Raw genomic sequence first — 25,065 nt, forward strand, 5'->3', positions numbered from 1 at the left:
GGACTGCGGCTCAGCCTTGTGTTTTGCAACCACAGCTGGTAAAAATCAACTGTTGTATCTCAGCCCTGATGACTGGGCTCTGCCACTGGCTGTGTGGAGTTCACAGCAGCCCCAGGCAGGGCTTTCAGGGAACTCGCTGCACTTTCTCCTCTCCCCCTCCTTATACGGGGAGCTCCAGTGGCTGTGAGAGGTGGCTTCTTTATTTCTTCAAGTCCACTGCCTGACTCCTAGGGTTCTGACCTGTGGTAGCTCTTATGCACAGATCCCATGCTCAGACATGCTGTTGTGCAGTTTCGGTGGTTTTTGTTGAGTTTTAGATGTTCAGTTTATTGTTGTTTCAAGGGGAGAGATCTGGGGATGTCTCTCCCTCCACTATATTTCTCCAAACTCCCAGCAATTACTTTAAATGTAAAATATTCAAATCCTCCAAGATAGAATAATAAAACAAGACCCTTACATATGCTTTCTACAAGAAACTCAAGAAACTTGCTTTGAATCAAAAGACACACACACACGGAAAGTACAGGGATGGAACAACCAAACAAAACATGTGGGGTAGTAACACCTATGCCAGACAAAACAGACTTTAAAACAAAGAGTATAACAAGAGACATAGAAGGACCCAGGAAGCTCACTTCTGGGTATTTATCCAAAGGAACCCAAAATACTGCTTCGAAGGGACATTTGTATCCATCGAAGCACTATTTACAATAGCCAAGATATAGAGGTAACTTGGGTATCCATCAATGGATACACCTGAAACTAATATAATATTGTATGTCAACCATAATTGAAAAATAAAAAATATCAACAAAGAAACAATGGGCCTAAAAGACACACTAGACCTGATGGATTTAATAGATAATTTCAGAGCATTTTACCCCAAAGTAACAAAACACACATTCTTCTCAAATGCACAAGGAACGTTTCCCAGAATAGACCATATATTAGGACACAAAACAAGTCTCAATAAATTTAAGAAGTCTGAAATCATATTAACCATCTCCTCTGACCACAATGGTGTGAAACTAGAAATCAATCACAAGATAAAAACAAAAAAATACACGAACACATGGAGGCTAAATAACATGCTACTAAACAATGAATGGGTTATCAATAAGATCAAGGAAGAAATCAAAAGATACCTAGAGACAGATGAAAATAAAAACACAATCACTCAAAATCTATGGGACACAGCGAAAGCAGTCCTAAGAGGGAAATTCATAGCAATATAGGACTACCTCAAGAAACAAACAAACAAAAAAGCTTAAATAAACAATCTAACCTTACACTTAAAATAATTAGAAAAAGAACAGCAAACAAAACCCAAAATGAATAGAAGGAAGAAATAATAAAATCAGAGCAGAAATAAATAAAAGAGTTTAGAAAAACAATACAAAAGATGAATAAAACCAAGAACTGATTTTTTGAAAGAATACACAAAATTGACAGACCCTTGACCAGACTCCTCAAGAAAAAGAGAGAGAAGATTCAAATAGATAAGATGAAAAATGAAAGGAGAAATAACTATAGACTCCACAGAAATACAAAGGATGATAAGAAAATACTACAAGCAATTATTTGCCAACAAATTGGACAATCTGGAAGAAATGGATTCATTTCTAGAAATATACAATATATCAAAGCTGAGTCAAGAAGAAACAAAATCTGAACTGACCAATTACAACCAATGATATAGAATCAGTAATTAAAAACCTCCCAAAAAACAAAAGTCCGGGACCAGATGCCTTCATAGATGAATTTTACCAAACATTCAAAGAAGAATTATCACCTATTCTTCTCAAACTATTCCAAAAATTTCAAAAAGAAGGAAGGCTCCCTATCTCCTTTTATGAGGCCACCATTACCTTGATTCCAAAACCAGACAAAGACATTACAATAAAACCCCAAAAAACTATAAGCCAATGTCTCTCATGAGCATTGATGCAAAAATCCTCAACAAAACATTACTAAAGTGAATTCAGCAATACATTAAAAATATCATACACCATGATCAATTTGGATTTATTCCTGGGATGCAAGGTTCTATATCTGCAAATCAATTAATGCAATACACCACATTAACACATCAAAAGAGAAAAACCATATGATCATATCAATAGATGCAGAAAAAGCGTTCAACAAAATCCAGCATCCCTTTATGATAAAAACTCTCAACAAAGTGGGAATAGAGGGAACATACCTCAACATAATAAAGTCCATATATGATAAACCTATAGCTAACATCATATTCAATGGGGAAAGACTAAAAGTGTTTCCCTTAAGGTCAGTAACAAGATAAGGATGCTCACTTTCATCACTCTTCTTCAACATTGTATTGGAAGTTTTAGCCACAGCAATAAAACAAGAAAGAGAAATAAAACATATCCAAATTGGAAAGGAAGAAGTAAAACTCTTGTATTTGCCAATGACATAATATTAGATAGAGAAAACCCTAAAGATTTCACCAAAAAAACTGTTAGAACGGATCAATGAATTCAGTAAAGTAACAAGATACGAAATTAATATTCAGAAGTCAGTGACATTTTTATACACCACTGATGAACTTTCAGAAAGAGAAATTAAGAAAACAATCCCATTTACAATTGCATCGAAAACAATAAAATACCTGGGAATCAAACGAACCAAGAAGGTAAAAGACTTGTTTTCAGAAAATTATGTCATTGAAAAAGAAATCAAAGATACGATAAATGGAAGCATATACTGTATTTATGGGTAGGAGGAATCGACATCATTAAAATGTCCATACTACCCAAAGCAATCTATAGATTCAATGCAATCCCTACCAAAATACCAATGGCATTTTTCAAAGAGCTAGAACGAATAATCCTAAAATTTATATAGAGCCATAAAAAACCTTGAATAGCCACAACGATTTTGAGAAAGAAGAACAAAGTTGGAAGTATCACACTACCTGATATCAAACTATAGTATGAAGCTATAGTAATCAAAACAGCATGGTACTGGAATAGAAACAGACATATTGATCAGTGGAACAGAATAGAGAGCCCAGAAATAAATCCACACCTATACATTCACTTACTATATGACAAAGGAGGCAAGAATATACAATGGAGCAAAGGTAGTCTCTTTAATAGAGGGTGCTGGGAAAATTGGACAGATATATGCAACAAAAAAAAAAAAGAGAGAGAGAGAGAGAGAAGCTGGACCACCTTCTTACACTGTATACAAGAATAAACTCAAAATGGATTTAAGACTTAAATGTGAGACCTGAAATCATAAAACTTCTAGAAGAAAACATAGGCAGTAAACTCTCTAATATTGCTAACAGTAAGTTCTTTTTAGCTATATCTCCTTAGGCAAGGGAAACAAAAAAAAATTATAAACAAATGAGACTACATCAAACTAAAAAGTTTTTGTACAGCAAAGGAAACCACCAATGAAACAAAAAGGCAACCAACTGATAGAGAGAAGATATTTGCTTATGATACATCTGATAAGAAGTTAATATCCAAAATATATAAAGAACTCATACAACCCAACAACAACAACAAACCCAAACAATCCAATTAAAAAATAGGCAGAAAATCTGAATAGATATTTCTTCAAAGAAGAAATACAGATGGCCAATGAAAAGACATATGAAAAGATGCTCAAGGTCACAAATCATTAGAGAAATGCAAATTAAACTCACAACGAGATAATATCTCACAGCTGTCAGAATGGCTATCATCAATAAATCAAAGATCAACAAGTGTTGGTGAAAATATGGAGAAAAGAGAACTCTCATACACTGTTGGTGTGATTGCAAATTGGTACAGCCACTATGGAAAACAGTATGGAGGTTTCTCAAAAAAATTAAAAATAGGTATACCTTTTGACCCAGCAATTGCACTTCTGGGTATTTATTCAAAGAAAACCAATACAATAATTCATATAGATCTATGCACCCCTATGTTCATGGCAGCACAATTTATAATAGTCAAGATATGGAAGCAATCTTAATATCCATCAACAGACAATTGGATAAAGAATTTATGGTTTATATACACAATGGAATATTACTCAATCATTAAAAAAATGAAATCCTACCATTTGCAATGACGTGGATGGGCCTAGAGTTTATTATGCTGAGTGAAATAAGTCAGAAAAAAAATAAATACCATATGATTTTACTTATATGTGGAATCTAAGGAACAAAAAGAACAAACTAATCAAAAACAGACTCACAAATATAGAAGATACTCTGGTGAGCACCAGAGGGGAGGGGATTGGGGAGCTAACAGAATGGGGTGAAGGGTTGAAGAAGTACAAATTAGTAGTTGATCAATTGTCACGAGGATGGGGAGCATAGCATAGGAAATGCAGTTAGCATAAATGAAATAGCTAGGTAGAGGGCCAGAGGGGAGAAAGAGGAATTAGGGGGATCGCTTTATAAATTATATAAATGTCTAACCAGTGTACTGTACACTTGGAACTAATAAAATGAAATTTAAAAAAATAAAAATTATTTTTTAAAAATTAATAAATAAATCTTTATTCTTAAGAAGAAATATCAAAAATGAAAAAGAAATATAAAAGATGCCTCAAACAAATGAAGACACTTGTATTTCTAAAAGAATGGCCAAATTTGGTAATGATACCTAATTCTTCTCAAATTAGATAATTTATTTAGGCAATTTAAAATTTATTTTTGAGTGCTTTGAGAAATAATTCTTAAGTTTACCTGAAATAAATAAAAATGCAGGTATTGTCAAGCCTGTCATAAGAGAGTCCCTATAAAATGTAAAAGCATGCTTTAAAGCTACACCATTTAACACAGAATGGCTAAGGTATAAAAATAAGTAAGCGTAGCAGAATAGGTAATTACATGATTGTACTTATACATGAAAATAACATTTGATAAGAGAAGTATCACAGATTAAAAGATGAATAATTTAATAAATGTTTTGAGTAAATTAGCAAGCTATTTTGTTGGAAACTATAGATTCTTCTCCGCTAAAACCTTCTGTGCCCTTCAGATGAATTTAGAACTAAATATAAAAGAATTAAGTAATAGTATTTGAAAAAATTTTGACAAAATTTTAACTGATATCTAGGGGACATTTTTTAAGTATAATGAAAAAGTCACAGAGAGAAGACTAGCATTTATGAGTTTATAAACTTTTACCTCTGTGTTTAAGAAATGACAAATTACTAAAAAGTAAATGAAATATATGAAAAAATATCGCATTTCAATATGATGGCTTTAAACTTTAAAAATTCATATATTAGAATCCCTAGATATGGGTAAGGAATTAGAATAAGTAGTTTTGTAAAGTAAATATAAATGAGAAATAAATATTTGAAAAAGTTCAAACTCATCTGTAAGAAAGGAAATGTCAGTTCAAACAGCTATATATCATTTTGCTTATGATATTTGAAAAGACTGAAAATCAATGATGCTATTTTAGCTAACAGTATATAAAATCTCATTGTGATCATTTCTAAAAAGTGTAATATTTCATTCCCCCCCCTTTTTTTTTTTTTGGATTTTCTCTTTAACTAGAGATGGGAGAAGGCATGAGTGGGGAGTAAATAACCCCATTCCTTTCTCTTTTGCCTTCTCCTTTCCCAGCTGGAAGCCAGAGGGTATAAGAGTCCAGATAACGAGACTTAGAGAGGTCAGCCTTTAGGGCACAGAACAGACCCTGGCAGAGAACTGTGGAAAATGGGCCTGGGGGAAGGGCACCCAGAGAATCCCCAAGAAGAAGATGGATGATTGTCTCTTCCCCATGGACATAGTTACTATTCCCTTCTGCTCAACTGCACAGGCTTAAACTATGCTTCTGATCATTTATGGCAGAAAGACATTCTTTGTGTCAGTGAACTCTAAACTCCAGGTCTCCCTCTCTTTTCCTTCTTTAATCTAGAGGGAGAATAGAGCCCAGACAGAATCCAGGTGCTAATGGCCTTTGGAAAGGAAACTCATATGTCTGCCATAAAACAATCTACTAATGGTTGAGAAGAAAGTGCTTACCACAGCGCTTAAGGGAGTAAGGTCTGAGACCCAGCCAAGACTCAAAACAATTATGCACCCTAATAATGATATAGTTGCTTGAAAAATTCTCATGAAAAAAGCCAAATAATGTGAAAATAGTGATCAATACATACTCCTGCTCCCAGAAATCATAAAGCTTTATTTAATATAAAATCGCAATAGTGCTGGGGGCGGGGGGCAGGGGAGATCAGTGATAATGGGTGACAGATTGCATTCTCCAAACAAGGAGCAATAATAGCTCCCTTCCCATATGCTCTTATTGTAATGTGATCTTGACATTTCTTCTACCCAGTGGTGAGGATGGGCTTTTGTGAGTCAAGCAGTAGAGGCAGTGTAAGGGAAGTCATATGATATCTGAAACTAGATCATAAAAATTCCAGACACTTCTGCTTTGCTCTCTTGACAGAGCCACCAAGTTGCGAGAAGCCCAAGCAGCCTGTGGAGGAGTCCCTGTGGAGATGGAACCCGTGGCCCACAGCTCCAGTTGAGTTCCTAGCTGATATCCAGTACCAAGTTACCAACCATGTGAATGGGCTATTTCAAAGCAGATCCCCCAGCACCTTTCTAGCTGATGCCACGTGGAGCAGAGATGACTTGTCCCTATTCAACGCTACACACAGCAGATCCCTGAGCAAAACAAAGTTGTTAATGTCTTAAGCCATCAAGTTTGAAATGCTTTGTTATGCAGCAATAATAACTGGAACAATAAATCCATGAAAGATTGAAGGCAAGTGATATTGACTGAAAAAGAGCTGTATCTCAAGATGTTCTTTAGGGGAGGACTATAAAATGTGCACAGCCATGACCAAACTGCAATGAACCCCAGGCAGGACTGTCTGCAGTTCAGAACTGGAAGAAGCCAGGCAGATCTTCTCCCCACTTCTGTGAGACATCAGGCGGCAGAGTAGAAGAAAGGAAATAATGAAAATAATTAAAAATAATACAGAGAAAACAAACAAAAAATCTAAGAGAATGGTTCAATAAAATTAAAATTTGGTTCTTTGAAATATTATTAAAATAGAGTAGTGGTCAGGAAACAAAAAAAATCTGTCACAAATGAGAAAGAATATGTGATTACAGATGCAAAGGACATAAATTTTAAGTCAATGTTGTGGGCAATTTCATAACAATAGGTAAAAAACCATAAATGACAGGAATATTTTCTATAAAATAGTATAAAGTTGAATGTATTCCTATCACCATGAACCACAGTCTTTATAGAAATATGAGGAATAGAGGAAACAAGTTTAAAAATACCAATAAGGAATAAACAAGACAAATGCAGCATGTGACTTAGGATCTGAACAAATCAGGAGCAGGAGAAAGAAAGGGATGAGGATTGACCTAAATCAAAGGTCTAGAGAGAGAGCCACACAGAGGAGGTACTGGCTCCTCTTTGGATCCCAATTTGAACAGACAAACTATAAAAAAAGTTTTTGAAACAAGAGGGGAAATATGATTATGGACTGAGTATCAAATACCAGAGACGATCCTAGGGTGAAGCAAGCCAGGTGCCTCAGGGTGCAAACTTGAAGAAGGCAGCCACTCTCAGGGTCAACCCTGCACTAGGACGGCCCTGAGAACAATGCTTCCATTCATTTTACACCCTCAGCCTCTCCCTTGCCTCCCCTGAGTCTCGGCCTTGTCAAATAATGATTTTTCCAGGTGTGTTAATGGCATTGTGGTCATGTAATATAGCATGTTCCTATTCTTTAGACTTATGTATTGTGGTAGGGAAGGGTGAAATGACAGCCTGGGATTTTCTTTAAAAGACTTTAGCAAGAAAAAGTAGTTATAAAAAAGGACAGATGCAACAAATACGGCCACATTTCGGTAACTGTGGAAACTGGGTGATGTCTATATAGGAGTTCATCATATATTCCTCTTTTGAATTTTTGAAAATTTTCATCATAAACTTTGTTTTTAAGCTGAATAACAACAGTTGCCATGGCAACATAAATAATGGCCTCACCCAAATGCTTTTTGCTGACCTCCCAAATCTTCCTGTTCTTGGCCTGCTGTCCCCTTCCCAGGCCTGAATACAGACAAGGTGATCCCCTTCCCACTAGCAGTGCGTGCTGCTAGGGACTCCGAGGCATCACTACCCCAGGTTTCTCCTGGTGACCTGGACAGAACTAGAGCCACTGTGGATATATACCTTACCTGGAAATTGAAAATCAAAAAAAAAAGGAATTATTTGAGGCCCCACAAAAGAAAGTGGTATGTGAAGTGAGTACAGGGACACAGGGTCAGATCTGTTGGGTTCACATCCCAATGCTGACTCAGCAAATCACTTAACTTTTTCTGATCCTTGATCTCTCTGATTGTAAAAATAGGAATATTAATATTTATCCCAAAAACATTGACAGGAAGATTGAGAGAGATGACATGTGTGATCCCTAGCACCTTGTCTAGGATATGGCAGATGCTTTCTCTTTCAACCTCTTCCTTAAAGGAGAGAAGTCCTTGTAAACTTTAAGCTTTAGTTTTGCATTATAAGTATGAAAATTCTTTTTTCTTGGGATATAAATGCTGCCCTTTCTGAAGAACTTGGGTTACCCCTGTTCTTGCTCACTTATAGTTCTTGCTGACTTTGAGTTCTCTTCATGATCCTCTGGTCTAGGGGTTATTGTGCAGTTTTTCTCTGGGAGGATTCTGACAACGTTTTTAACTTCCCAGGATCCACACCTATTAAATTCTACCTTCTCCTCCCACTTCATTCCCCCAGGACTGGCTTCCTCACTCTAAGGTCACTGCTCTGCCAGATCATGTCCTCATGTTGCCTGAGAAGTGATGACTCTACAACCAAACCATATGATTCTCCCAGATAAAAAGTCAGTTTGCTGGTGTCTGAACTGTCCTCTCTAGATTTTCCAATGGAAGTCTTGCTGAGGCCTCTATATGATCTTTGTCTGAGCACCTGATAGCTTGTAAGAGATCGAGGGGAGTCTAATGTACAGCTCGGCTTGAGATTTAGTGTTTTCTTCAACTACTAATTCTGGGGCAATACATGTCTGTATAAAAATATGGACACACAATACAATATTAACTTGTGTGGTTCTGAACTTAATATTAAGAGGAGTTCATAAACTGAAGATGTTGGCTTTGATTAGAATAGTTTGGAATGACTTCAGTGGGGAGTTGGGCTCGGATAAAGGGGAATTTTGGAGGTTGGACAGAATTTAGATAAAAGAAAAAGAAGGATGGAAGGCATTCACAAGCTTAATGTCCACTCCAGACACTGTTAGATTTTTCTTTATAATTTATAATCAGAAGCATCTAGAAAAGCTATCAGATGGGTTTATTTTAGAGTTCGCTGAAAAAAAATAATATTGGAAAATTCAGACCACAGTTCAGTATCATTTCTGAGTGTTTGTAGAGTGTGCACAACCACAGGCAGACTAGACCCATGGTGCTCTGAGATGGGATTCCTCAGTTTTTCATGCATAAGGTAAAACAAAAGGTAACATGAGATTTCTGCCATTAGTACAGTTTATATTTTTAATCTTCCTCATCACAATGAACCAAGACCTTAAGCATGCACGTTGATGTGCAGGTTTCTTTTTTAGGCCACTGTATGGCTGAAGCGGCTGAGTGGGCAGTCAGTAGGGACAAGAGTGGAGGGAGGATTAGTAGAGAAGCTCATGCCAGGAGAGGAGACTAAGCTTGACCTTGGACAGAGTTGCTGAGGTGCTACAGGCCTGGGGTCCTTAGGTAGCCTGAAGCACCCCCTCCTCCCTCCAGCCTTCTCCTGGAAGTCCACTGATGCCAGCCCCAGACAGCAGGAGCTCCCACAGCAGCAGAGCTGCTTCCAAAAAATCTCAGTGCCTGCCCAAGGACATCAGAATCTCTGGGGGTGGGACTCCCATTTGTATATATTTTTTAAAACCCTATAGTTAATCTAATGTGCAGCCAAGGTCGAGAATCTTTGCTCTAAAAATTAACACTGTAGTCCTTTTAGGCTCTGGCTGTGTACTCAAACCACCCATCAAAGTTACCCAACCTTCTAGGCCCATGCCCCAAAATTCTGATATTAATGTGGGGTAGGCTAGCCCAGGCATCATTAGTTGTAAAAACCTCTCCAAAGTGATTCTAATGAACAACCAAGGTTGGGATCCACTGTTGTAATTTTCAAGAGAGTAGCTAACAACTAAGGCCAGAACCCATTTCCCTTTACATGGACCAAAAAGTGGCAGAAACAGTTCAACACACCCTCCTCTTCTGCTCAGGAGTACTCCAGACATTGCGGAAGGGAAATGTTATCAGGTCGAGTTATCTATCCTCTTCCTCCCTACGTCAGAGTGCTCAGAGTAGGAGTGTTCCCTGTCTCCAGGCCAGGTAAGGAGTGGGGCTGCCAAAGACTCTGGTAGAAATGGGGGCCTGCAAGAAAGGAGAATGACAAGCAGTGTCTAGCAGAGTGGCTTTCCCATATCAGAGAACTTGGGAGGAGCTGCTGCTACTGGCTGTCGCCCAAACCTACCCACGTGCCCTATGAGAGCTGGCACATGGAGCCTACCTCACTGAGGGCCTCCGGACCAGGTATTCTCTGCAAGGGGAGCACTGATGCGGGAGAGAGAGAATGCCAGCTGAGGAAGAAATGCAGTCCTCCCTCTCTCTTCATCTCAACATCATTTCCCACCCTGGGTACCACATGATCCCCACCCTCTCCATGAAGTGAGGATCCCTACTGAAGTCCACACTGGGGAAAGAAGGAAATGAGGTTTCGATAGAGTTCTATGGAGAAAAAACAACTGGTGAAGTTTTCTTTTTTAATTGGGATATAATTGACATATAACATTGGGTAAATTTATGATATATATGTGTTGATTTGATACATTTATATATTGCAGCATTATTACCAACATAACATTAGCTATCACCTCTATCATCATTTTATTTTTGGTGAAAACATTTAAGATCTAGTTTCTTGAATGTTTTAGCAACTTTGAAGTATATAATCCAGTACTATTGACTATAATCATATTGTTGTGCATTAGGTTTCCAGAACTTATTCATCTTATGCTGAATTTGTACACACATTTCCCCTTCACCCTACCTCTTGGTAACCTCCATTCTATTTTCTATTTCTATGAGTATAGCTTTTTATTTATTTTTATTTTTTTAATTAAATTTATTGGGGTTACACCGGTTAATACAATTACATAATTTTCAGGTGTACATTATAATTTGACATATTCTATTGTGTGTTTACCATCCAAAGTCCAGTTTTCTTCAGCTACCATATATTTGATCCCCTTTACCCACTTCACCCTCCCCTTACCCGAGTATGGCTTTTTAGATTCCATGTGTAAGTGGTATCATACAATATTTGTCTTTCCATGTCTGACTTAACTCAGTGTGATGGCCTCGAGTTCAATCCGTGTCTCAAAAGGCAAGACTTCCTTTTTACTCGTGGCTGAATAATATTGTATTGTATTATTTACCGCACCTTCCTTATCCATTCATCCATTGATAGATACTAAGGTTGTTTCCATATTTGGCTATTATGAATAATGCAGCAATAAATATAGGAGTATAGATATCTTTTTGATGTTCTATTGTCATTTCCTTTGGATACACACCCACAAGTGAAATTGCTAGATCATATTATAGTTCCATTTTCAAATTTTTGAGGAAACTACATAAGGTCTTCAAGTGGCTGAACTGGGGAAGTTATGTGATAGACTTAAGATGTTAAGGATCACAGCAGGGGCACCTGATGAAGCCCATTTGGAAGCAAAGACTGGAGAAAAATAAAATGATTCCTTTTGATGGTCTTCTGAGTAGGGACTGCTTGATACATTAGTTACACATGTGTTATGTTGCTCTACCAGATTTTAAGGTCCTTAAGGGCAAAGAATGAGCCTAACGTTTTGAGGCAATTAGAGGCCAGCTCTGTGTTGGACATAAAATAGGGGCTTCCTGCACATATGATTCTCCACCTAGGTCCTGCTCTATTTCCTGAGTAACATTTACATTCTGCTTAGTTTACTGGTGGCACAGATATTTTTATTTATTTTAAACTAGAGGTTTCTTATCTCGGGGCTGAGGGATTATTTTAAAACAAATTTATCTTTCTGCTAAGTTATTTATATTACCTGAGAAATGTGACATTTGCAGCAACAGCAGTATAAAAGTGAGCTATTTTATAATTTTAGAAGGTTATATTTGACTCTGAGGCTGGACATTTCTCTAAATCCATAGATATTCCCTGTCCTCAGCCACTGGTGCTCCTTGGCAGCCAATGATAATGCTTAGGACCTTTGAACCCCAGGTGTTTTGTGTTGACTCTCAGAGGGAGCAGTTCTGGAGGTCTTTATTAATCTCTTACGTCAACCAACTTTTCTCCACTTAGAATGCTGCAAGGGACCCAAGATGGAAAGGTCTTTATCATCAAGTGTATGTAGCAATGACACACCCTGAAATCATTACACTGAGGAATTAATTAGATGAAACATTGGAGGACAGTTTATTCCCTCAACTCTCTTATACTGACCTTTATTCTGAGAATCTCAGAGATTCCTTGGGAATAGGATTGAGGGATTTCTATACTTTGGTTCCCTTAAGTCAAAAGGAGAAACAAGCATGCTATTTTTAGTGTCGAAATGAGTGCTGATACAAATACTTAGACTTTTATTTACACTGATAATCTAATGAATATGGCCTAAGAGAAAAGGATTGCCAAGAATGATAAGTGTAAAATAGTTTAATCTGAAGAAAACTGCTTTTAAGGTATACTAGCTGGTGTTTACTGAGGAAAACAATTATACCATGCTTCCTTCTTTTTTTACAAAAATATTTATCTTTGGTATATTTCCCTATAGCCTTTTTTCATATTCATATTTTACAGGGATATAAATAATCACATACATATAATTTTGCATTCTTTCTTAATTTAATATATAGCATAAATGTTTTCATGTATTAGTCGTGATAACCATAATTTCAATGGCTGGCTGAAAAATATTTTGTTAGGTAATTTAAACTAATCTTTTTAAATACAACCAACTGTAAGAATTTGGGTTTTCTTCCAGTTTTATTATTATAAAAATGCCATTTTTGATGTTATAATAATGTATTTTTGTGATGTGCCATTCTGTTATCTTGAATTACTTAAGAGTAGATTCGCAGAAGTGGAGTTTTGGGACACAATGTCTGAAGTCTTTTTAGTTCTCGATAAAATTGCCAAATTTATTTCCAAAGTGATTATATCAATGTACAATTCCACCATCCACAGCCTTTTTTTAAAGTGGTCCTATGCACTTCTTATATTTATTGAGAGAGGGTGGAAACCACTTGTTTGGTGATATGCATGATACTTTCCCCAAAGATGCCCCAAAATAAAAATGGAATTTGTACATATTTGTAGAGAGATGAAAGAGTAGAGAATTGTGGTATAGGACTATCACAGTGTGCATGTGCATGTGTGTGTGTGTGTGTGCGTGCGTGTGTACGTGCATGCATGCGTGTTGGGCAGTATGCAGAACTAGGGCTTTAAAGTACCTAACAAATGATTAATTTTTTGCCTGAAAAACAGGCTGAACTCCAGATGGTGAGTGGGATAAAATTACTTTTCTACCATTGTGTGTAAGATTTCTCTTTGTCACCCACTCTGTTTTGGGCAGAAAAGTCAATGAGGATACTTGCTTGCAAACGGTGGGAGGCAAAACTTCATTTCTGCTTTAATTTTTCATCATTTTCTCAGTGCCTATTCATTTAGATTTTTGTTTTTAATATGTGTATTCTCCCTTGCCAATACCATAATGTTTTTATTTTGGGAGGTGGGAGAGGGGGAGTCTCTTTGCCATAATCATGAGGCACACAAATGTAATGGACATAGTATTCCTTCATTTGAGTCTCTTTTATTCTTTTAATCCTGAACTGCTGCTCTTGCTAAAGGAAGAATGTTATAAAAGAACGGAATTTTCTAGACAACGTTTAGTACATAATAGTTTTAAGAGGCTTCATGTTTGCAAGAGACAAATTAAGCAGCCTCCTCTAATATACAGACAACATCTGTTACACAAAGTCATCATTAATGATAACACTGGGATCTCCTTTGTAGCTGATTTTCATGCAGCTGCACCTACCCATAAAAGGCATCAGCAAAGAGGGCTACACATTTGTCTGTCAGTTCAGAATGACGTTGGAAAATGACACATAAACCCAAAGCAAATCTTTGGTAACCTTTGAAATCAGAGCCTCCATAAATCACTGCTAAGAACAGCTGATAACCCCCTCATAGCAATCTCACCATCTCTATTTGGAGTTTTATAAGATGCTCCAAATTTGAGAGTGGTAATACAGAAGAAAGCTATATACCAAGAAACAGCCTTATGGCATCCACCTGTAAAGGGACCAAAGTACCCACTGACTTAGCAGTTATAAATTCTTACTCCAAAGCTTTATTTAGATAACATTCTCATTTATCTATTACTAAATAATAAAAACCCTATAAAATCCTCGATACAGCTAGTTAGCTATTGCTGATAGTATGAGTTGATGAATTGTCATATTTGCTTTGATATTAAACATTAAAAGTCTTAAATGAAAGTCATCCAGGAGATTAGTAGAAGGGCTTCACTTTCTTTGCAATACTGAGCTGTATAAAATATCTCTTATAATTTGGTTGTGGAATATGCTCAGGTATATATTCTCCTCTGGGTTTCTCTAAGGATGTATACATTATAGCGTAGCAACATCTACTTGAGTGTCTGCTGTTCCAGGCTTGATACTGGATGCTGGGGATACATTGTGGAGCAAGATGAAGTCCCTGCCCTCAGGCAGTTTCACTCACCAGAGGGAGATAAAAACAAGTGACTAAAATGATAAAGCAAGAGTGATTAAGTAGTGATGCTTTTTAAATGGGACATCCCGAGAAGGCCTCTGTTTGTACAGAATTTGAAATGAAGCAAAGGAGAGAGTAGTGTGAATATGCAGGAAAAGAACATTTCAGGCAGAGGGAACAGCAATTTCACAGGGCCCAAACTTGGCAAAGGTAAAAACAGTATGAAGCCTATATGGCTGGATGCAAGAGGGAAAGTAGATGAAAGCAAGTTTGTTAAGGTGAGCAGGAATCAATTCTTGGAGGACCTTGAAGGCCCTAATAAGGAATAGGGATTTATATTGTGTGAAGGAATTCCTGAGGAGGTTTAAAAGTAGTAGACTGTTATAGTTTGGCTTATATTCACTTCAATATCAAATACAACCAAATGCATAAATTTTACATCAGCTGAAAGACCTCTTTGAAGCATAAACAAATAATAATATAACTCGGTTTCTTTACCTGTCACAATGAGGTTTTCCTAAAATACAATTTTAATGGATTTGCAAAGCACTCACAAATGGCTTTCAGAGTCTACAGAATGCTTACAAAATGTTGTATGCTTGCTTATGCACATATATAAGAAGAATCGAGACCTCAGAAAGGCTAACAACCACTGGTGTAGATGACCCTAAATTCAGTTCCAACTATTCTATTCCATGATCCTTTAGGTCCCAAATATAGCTGGCAGTCATCTATTAGTAGTTTTTTATTTTTTTAAGTGGTACCTAATTGTTCAATGACTCACTTCCTTTCTTCATCATTAATCAGGGGTATATTTTCAACTCTCTTTGTTCTGTCTGGTAGAGTGCATTAAATTTTAATCCCTTTCATAACTTGGCAGTGTGGGGTGTACCTTCACACACCTTGACTCTGGCCAAATCACTTGTTTTGGCCAATGGGATGTCAGTAGATGAGACACAAACAAAAGCTTGGACAGCACTTGTGAACTCTTGCTCTTTTGCTTCTGCCATCAGGATGAGAAGGACATGTGTAGGCTAACCTGCCAATCGTAGGAAGAAAATGAGAGTGGAACAGAGATGAGTCATCCCAGCGAAGCCCAGGCTAGACTGATGGATGCCTGGACATGCAGACTGATGAGCAGAATAAGTGCTTATTGTTGCATGCTCCTGAGACATTTTTGAGAGTGTTTATTATGCAGCAATAGTTAATTGATATTCCATATTGCTCATAACCCTCCTTTAAAAAACACCAAATTGGAGATCCCAAAAGTTATGTGCATTTGTACTCATATTGTGCCCTGATTCAAAACTGAACCCCCAATTTAAAGTTTCATAACTATGTTAATCAACCCTGGTTGTTTACACTTCCTTACTGGCACCCACTCCAGCTTTCCCTTCAAAAACTGGCACAGCTGCTCGCAGAGGCCAAGTACTAGTAGCAGAAGGGTGAAGTTTGCAGCCCTAATCTCATAATGCTGTAACACAGCCTGACAGTGTTATATGCCCCAGCATCCTCGCCTGCTACAAAAATACTAATAAAGGATACAAATCCTTATTCAATGCTGGGGGTGGGAGGAGCCATAGAACATTCTAAAGGATTGCAATTAATGTAAACTGCAGCATACCAGCTGAATCTTGGGATGTGCTTAATGGCCCAGAGTGGCTTAAGGTTCAGCCCTGCCAGTTGCAGGAGGATTACTTGTCTTTTGGTGAACTCAGTAGAGAGTTGAAAGTAAATTTGCTTAAACAATAATAGAGTTTAAAATAGGCATAACAGAAGAATCATAAATAACTGCTACTGAAGTGTAAACTACAACTAAACCTAAGCCTGCTGCTTTTAGCCAAGGACTGCTTCATTGAAGAAAGGCGAGCACCAGAATCTCTTAAGTTAAGCTTTTATTAGATAAAATATGAGCCTCAAGGAGAATAGCAGGTTCTATTCAAAGTAATAGGCATGACTGAAGCAACATGAACATTATCCCAAAGCTGCATTTTCCTGCACAAGCCTTCCATAGTGAAGGGACATAAAGGCGTTGCTGAGTTTCACTGACCCCAAATTCCACATCTTCCCCAAATAAATGGAAATGAGGAAGCCTTGATTCTTAATCAGCTCATAAATTGTTTTCCTTGAAAAAAAGAGAGTAGAGTGCCAGGGTTGCACACAGCTCTTAAGGGTTAGTTCTGTAAGTGATATGTTATTTCTGCTCACTGTTAGAACTAGCCACGTGGCCACACCCACTACAAGGAGGTTCAGAAATGATGAAGAGCACATGGATATTTGGCAAGTAGTAAATGTTTCTGACTTCCCAAGCTGTATTTGAGGCAGATATAATAGAGATAATGATTCCTTCTTCTTATTAATTTTTGACTTGGCAAATCTCTTCTTCGCTCTTCCTCTTTTCTTTTCACGTCTACTGCCAATAGACATAACAGGATGCTAAAATATAACCTTAAATAAAGGATAGAAAGTCAATATAACAAAAAGGTTTTTTTTTTTTGAAAAGGTTCCACAAGTATATGGTAAAATTTCTTTCAAATAGTAGGAAAATAATGACAATTAAGCCTTCCTCATTTGTCCTTTATTCTTAATACCTTAGTTCACCTGAGGTGAATGAGGTATCTTGTTCTTTGTGATACAGATAGAATCATTCAAATTCACTGAAAATTGAATACTTCTCTGGATTATTTGGTCCTTAAGATTTTGAAAATGCCAACATAAAACTTAGAGATTATTTTCTTAATATCGTTATCAAGATAATTGCCTAGCTTCAACTCTATAGACTCAGCTTAAGTGCAGAACAATTATGAGCATCTTTTCCAAGTATGGAAAGCCATAAAGAGTATTTTAATATATAGCTAACTCTATTAATAGATAAAAGTATGTATTGTGGAGGAAAAAATTGTAACCTCTTTATATTATTTGCTGCTGCAGAAGATTGCTGTTTGCCTACTACAAACCTCTTCTTTCATTCTTCCTTTATAAAAGAAGCTCACTTTTATTTCGAACAAATGTGATCCACTAAAAGGCTAAATCTCCCAATTTCCCTGATGCGTGTGGCCATATGACTAGGTTTTAATCAATGAATTGAAAGTAGAAATGTTGTGCAAAATTCCCTTAAGAGCGGAGGCTTGTTTCTTTGTTCCTTACTTTATCTGCTAGCTCAGAACACAGATGTGATGGATAGGCCTCCAACCACCATCTTGGATCATGAGGACAAAGCTCATTATAGGGATAGTACAACAGAGAACTTCAGAGAGCCTGAGTTCCTAATGACTTTGCATAGCTGTGCATTCATGCTCTGATCACTGCCTCTACTTCAAACAAATACCAGTGGCAGTGAACTATAAGAAGTAAAAACCAAAATGACATAACCAATTCCAAATGTCTTGGCACAATGTATATAAGAAGAGAAAGGCAGAAAGAAAGCAATTATTACTGAAAGTTAACAGCTGTTGATTTTAGTTGGTAAGATTATGAGTGTTCATTCAATTACTTTTCCAACTTCCCTATAAATGTGAAAATTTTCATAATGAAAGATGTGAAAACTTGAGTTAAATCCTTAACAAATAATAATGAAATAAGCATAAATACAACAAGAGTTGGTAAATATAATAGAAATTGCTTGAAAATCTTAAAAATAAAATTATGGTCATAATAAAAACTTCAATAAAGGGAAAAAATCGGTAAATTGGAAGGTAAAGTAAGGAATTTACCCAGGTGTAGAACCAAGATAGAAAAAGACTTTAAAATCATTATATGTATGTGAAATGCATATATGTAAAACATTAGTTGAGATATAGGTGACAGACCCAATGACTTCAACAGTCATCCAATAGGAAATATAGAAGAGCATAGAAGTCATGGCAGGAAAACTACCTTTGGAGGGATGATAGCTTAAAAGTTTCTTTAATTGAGAAAAGTCATATGTCCTCAAGTCAAAAGGTCACTTTCAAGTACCAAGAGGATAAATAAAAATAAAATCCACATGTAGATCCACCATAATGAGACTGCAAAAAAGCAAGAATGAACCAACAATCCTAAAATGCACTGAGGTTCTGGACTTCAGGGTGATAGAAATGTTCTAGATCTTCATTAACAAGGTGGTTATATAATGTAGACATTTATCAGAACCTTTTCAATTGTACACTTAAGATCTATGTATTTTATTGTATGTAATTTTACCTTGCTTTAAAATAGGTACTGAAGGCAGGGTTGAGGGAATCCCTTGATTACCGCTCATGATTATGGCTGGACTGACAGCAGAGCTCTCATCACTACAAAAATGTCAGATAATTGAGCAGTATATTCAAGGTATTGAGGGTAAAGTAACTATTTACCTATCTTTCAAGAGTAAAGACAACATAAAAATAATTTTAGTCATAGAGATATTGTTTTCCAATCCTTTTTAACTTTTTGAAAGTTTTACCAATTATACTTTTTAAATTTTTTTTATTAAATTTTTTAGGGTGACATTGATTAATGAAGTTATATGGGTTTCATGTGTACAATCCTATAATACATCATTCATCTGTATATTGCATTGTGTTTTTACCACTGAAAGTCACATTGCATTCCATCACCATGTACTTGACCTCCTTTATCCTTTTCTACCTCCCCCAACCTCGTTTTCCCTCCAGTAACCATCATTCTAAAATTAAAAGATCTATTTCAGTGAGTAAAAAATAGTTAAAATCACAGGAGATCATGGGTTATAAAAAAAAAAGTGAGTATTCACTGTCAATTGATAAAGTTAATTACCTAATAACTGTAAAACTTTGAGAAAGGTTAAACTCAAATTCTAAACAATAATAACAACATGAGGAAGGGAGTGTTTGGTAGTATTCAGTGGGCAAAGATCTTTTTTTATAATCTATAGAAAAAGAGCAATATTGAATAACTGTTAGAAAAAACATACAGTTAATTGTGCATGGTAATATATGAAGGGCTACCACTAAAAAAAAATAAAAGCTTTAAATAAGCAGAGCACCAAAAGAGAGAATGTGTAAAATTTGATCAATGGAACAGAATACAAAAATGAAAAACAACAACAAAAAAAAAGCAAAGGAAAAGGATGATAAACTAAAAAAAGTAAGGTGGCAGACATCAGTCTGAATTTTTTAGTAATCATAATATATAAATAAAGATGGAGAAGGAAAAAGACTTATTATTTGACTCTTGACCAAAAGAAATCTGGTGTGGCAATAATGTCAAAAAATAAAAATTGAAGTAAAAAATATAAATAGGGATGATGATAACAGTAACAATCTATAAAAAGACATAAAAACCACAAACTTTATGTTCCTAACAACATGGCCTTAAAACAGATAAAGCAAAAACTGACAGAATTACAAAGAGAAATTGACAACCAGACATTTTATCAGGGATTTCTTGTTTTCATGTCATGCCTAGTTAGACCTTCCCAACAGCACAGTTATATAAAAGCCATGCTTTCTCTGCACACCTATACCTTATCCAGGTGAATTGGGCTGAAGCCTTGCGATTCCTAACCTCCCTTTGGATCATTCAGATCCTTTTGAGGAAGGAAAGTGTTTTGGTCCCACCCTGGACCTGCAGTTGTGCTGTGGTCACTCTTGCTTATAGGTGTCAGCTCTTTACCACAGGGTCTCCAGCTTGTGTCCTCATGAGACTGAGCAGAATAGACAAGTCACCTCTCTCTTGCATCACCTTGAAATCGCCTTTTCCACTAGCTCCCTTTCCTCACTTCCTAACATAACATCCTCTTAGAAGTCACACTATTCATTCCTCCACTATGTCCATCTAACCTACCACTACCTCAGATCCGTTCTGTAAATTAAAGCTTTTACTATAGATGCTTTCATAGTTAATCCTTTTTTCCTCATATTCAAAAAATGTTTGCTGGAAAATTTACTATATTTGGTCCTAGAATTTTTTTGATTTGTCAGTGATTTTATGAAACTGCTAGATAATTTGTTCTAATTGGGATGCCGCTGTATCCATAAATCTATAGCAAAGGGTCCTGTTAACTAATAATATTTAAATTTTCTCAAGGTGGGCAGAGATAGGCACTGTTATCAGTGTCTTAGTGAAGATTTTATATAAATTCAAACAAAAATGACTCATTTATATGATAGCATACTGGAATACTTTGACTTACATTTTTATACCTTATAGATTTTTTTCATGTTAGTTCAAAGGGAGCCTCTTTATTGTTTTTTTCAAGCAGTATAATATTCCATTTTAAGCACCTGCCATCATTCACCTAATCAGTGTTCTGTTGGTGGTCACTCCAGTTGTTCTTATCAACACTATTGATGAGAACAACTTCGCACATGTTTCACATTTAGAAAAGAGGTGATGGTGTCTAGACGAAAGTCTAGAGCTGAGTGGAACTGATGGGCCAGAGGACATGGTTCATTGGTGGTTTGATAAATATTATCTATGTGAAATATTAGGTTCTCTGTCTTTACTGGACTAGAGATCTTGTTGCACACAGAATAATTCTCAGAATATAAATTTTAAAAATTATTGAAATGGATTTCCCGGACAAGAAACTGATGGCTGTTTTGCAGGACAGGTGGCTAATCCATGCACCTTTTCCTTGTCTGTGTGGCATTAATGCTGACTATGTGGCTCGCACAGAGATGTACAGGGGACCTCAGGCTCAATTTGCTCAACTTATCCTCCCTAATAAGGCTTGTGTTAACTGCAGTATGGCTCTAGTTTATCTTGGCCTGAAAATCAAAGCAACTTAAACAGCCAAAGGTCAGAATGAATTAACTTGGTGTAGCCATTAGAATATATTGGTGTGAAAATTTGGGGAAATATTTTCGATATATTAGGTGATAGAAAAGAGTAGCCTATAAAAAATTCACTTATACTATAGAAACAAAGGTTAAAAAAATAAGCAATATTAAGATAGTTCCAGTAAGTAAAGAATAAAAGGTAATTAAAATTTTTACTACTTTTTATTTAAAACTGTTTATTTTGACATAATGTAAAACAAGAGAAATTGCAAAAATAGTCATCTTAAAACCCACAATAACTGTCAAAACCAGAAAGTTAACATTGGTACAATACTATTAAGGCAAATATATCTATTGCTGTATAATTTTTGTAATAAAACATGATTGAAGTTGATCTATGTTTACTTTGTGATAATTTATTTGGCATAAATATAAACAACCTGATAGTACACACACACACACACACACACACACACACACACATTTATACAATATCGATAACAGACTGCTCCCCATCCCTGAAGTAAATAGGAATGAAAATTACATACAAAGTAGTCTGTCAATTAAGAAATAAATTTTAATCCATCATTAGAAGATAGAGTTTGTTTTAGTTCTTTGACAAAAAAAAAAGGGGGGTAAACAAGATGAACCAAATTAACTACGTTTAGTTAATGTTTTGTTGACGTGTATAAAAATATGCTCCCTTCTTTACCTCAGGGCTTTTAATTTTAAATAACTACTTTTGAATTTTATTGTGTCTGTGACTTATTTTTATGTTAATCAGTCACAAATTCCTTTTGGAAACAGGTGATATATTTTTTTAATAATATTTTTTATTTTCAATTATAGTTAGCATACAATATTAGTTCTAGGTATACAGCATAGAAATTAGACACATATATAACTTATAAATTGATCATCCCAATAAATCTAGTACCCACCTGACAACATATATAGCTATTACAACATTATTGGCTATATTCCTTATGTTATCTTTTATATATTCATAACTCTTTTGTAACTACCAATTTGTACTTCTTAAACCCTTTCCCTTTTTTCACCGACCCCCTCAACCCTCTTCCACCTGGTAACTCTCAAAATGTTCTATCTATGAGTTTGTTTCTATTTGTTTGTTTGTTCGTTTGTTTGTTTTGTTCTTTAGATTGCACGTGTATGTGAAATCATACAGCATCTGTCTTCCTCTATCTGACTTCATTCAACACAATACCGTCTAGGTCTATCATGAAATATCTTTTTCCATCCCTTTATACTTTTAGTCTCTGTGTGTCTTTTAATCTGAAGTGAATTTGTTGTAGGCAGCATATGTAGGGGTCTTGTTTTCTTACCTATGCAGCCACCCTATCTTTTGACTGGACATTTAATTCTTTTTTCTTTTAAAGTACTTGTTGATAGGCGTATAGTTATTGCTGACACTAAGGAGCCATTCTTTATTCATATTCTTAACATAAATTTTTTTCTTCTTAAAGAAGTCTCTAACATTTCCTGTAATGCTAGCTTGGTGGTGGTGAACTCCTTTAGCTCGTTGTTTTTTTTGGGGGGGGCAGGGGGGGTGGGAGGTGGGGTGGAGTCTGGAAAGCTCTTTATCTGTCCTTTGATTCTAAATGAAAGCTTCAATGGGTACTCTTAGTTGCAAATCCTAGCTTTTTCTCATTTTGGAAATTTTGTGCCAAGCTCTTCTGGTCTGCAAAGTTTCTGTTGAAAAATTGGATGATTGTCTTATTCCGGGAGCTCCCTTGTAACTATTTGCTTGTCTCTTGCTGCTTTTAAGATTCTCTCTTTGTATTTAACCTTTGTCATTTTAATTACAATGTGTCTTGGTGTGGACCTCTTTGGGTTCATCTTTTTGGGGACTCTCTAAGCTTCTTGGGGTTGTATGTCTATTTCTTTAACCAGGTTAGGGAAGTTTTCAGTCATTTTTTGAAATTTGTTTTCAATTTCCTGCTCTCTCTTCTTTTTCTGGTATCCCTATGATGTGAATGTTGTTGTGATTGTTGTCGCAGAGGCCCCTTAAACAACTCTCACTTTTTTGGATTCTTTTTTCTTGTTGCTGTTCTGTTTGGGGTCCTCCACTACCCCATCCTTTAAATTGCTGATTCAATCCTTGGCTTCATCCGATCCATTCCCTCTAATGTATTCTTTGCCTTAGATATTGTATTCTTTGTTTCTGACTGTTCTTTTTTAAGTTTTACATCTCTAATTTTATGTTTTCTATCTCTTTGTTAAAGTTCTCACCAAGTTCATCTATTCTTCCTCTAAGTTCATTGAACAACCTTAAAACCAGTATTTTGAACTCTGCATCTGGTAGATTGCTTATCTCCACTTTATTTAGTTCTTTTTCTGGAGCTTTGTTCTATTCTTTCATTGGGACATATTTCTTTGTCTCTCCATTTTGGTTGCTTCTCTGTGTTTGTTTCTATGTATTAGTAGAGTAGCTTTATGTAGTAGGTGTCCTTTGGGGCCCAGAGGAACAGTCTTCCTTGGTCAACCGAGCAAGGTGCTCAAGGTATGACTCTTGTGTGGGTTGTGTGTGCCCTTCTGATGTAGTTGAGCCTTGGTTGCTGTTTGCACTTCAATGGGAGTGATTGACACTTAAGCTGATTGGTTGTGAGAGGCTGAACTTATGGAGCAGGATCCTCTTTTGCAGGGCTCTTGTGCCTGCCCAGTCTGTCTTTCAGGTATGTCCTCCTCAGATGCAGCCCTGGATGGAGCTCTGGCTCCATCGCTGGTCAAAGCAGATCACCTGTGCTGGCCTACATGGTGCCCCAGCTCAGGTTGAAAATGGCCACCAGCCACAGGTGTACAGGCCCCAGAGACTCCTGGGAGGGGCTCCACCACAAGCCAAATTCAGCCTCAGCCTGGACACGCCCAGAGCTACCTGGGAAGAGTCGCCAAGCAATCTGCAGATGACTGCCACTCGTACTGGGTTTAAAGATGCCTCGAGAGGCCAAGCTGCAAATCAAGGGTGGCAACCACTATCACTGGATATAGTAGGGTGGCTCAGCAAGAGGTACAGGGCATGCCAAGGCCAGATGATGCTTGTTTGGGTTTTGTGAACCTTTGAGAGATTTTAAGAAAGTCTGTATCATGAGCCAAGACAGGCCATTTGTAAGGAACAAATCACTGAAGGCAGCTTGGGTGGGCCCAAAAGTTGGGAGGGGCATGGTCTCAGGGAATGACCCGGGTGGAATGTCCTGTGTTACCCAGGTTGATGGAGACTCAGATATGGCCCACCTGCCTCTGCACGCTGGGAGGGGAGAGGGCTCAATCAAGGAACAATAGATACTCTCAGCATTTCTGTCTGGGAGAAAGCTGCCTCTCCAGCCCTTGACCTGAAGCCAGACAACTCAGTGTCTCCCCGTGTGTCCCTGGCACTCCTCGAGCAGCTGCTCCAGTACTGGAGCTCAGAGCAAGTGAGCCCATCAGTGAATAAGTCCAGGCACGAACCCTTTAAAAGGAACTTCTGCGACTCCCGTGGCCTTCTGTCTTACTCTGCCACAACCTCTGCTGAT

Source organism: Rousettus aegyptiacus, unplaced genomic scaffold (assembly GCF_014176215.1).
Source record: "Rousettus aegyptiacus isolate mRouAeg1 unplaced genomic scaffold, mRouAeg1.p scaffold_m13_p_12, whole genome shotgun sequence".
Lineage (NCBI taxonomy): Eukaryota > Metazoa > Chordata > Mammalia > Chiroptera > Pteropodidae > Rousettus > Rousettus aegyptiacus.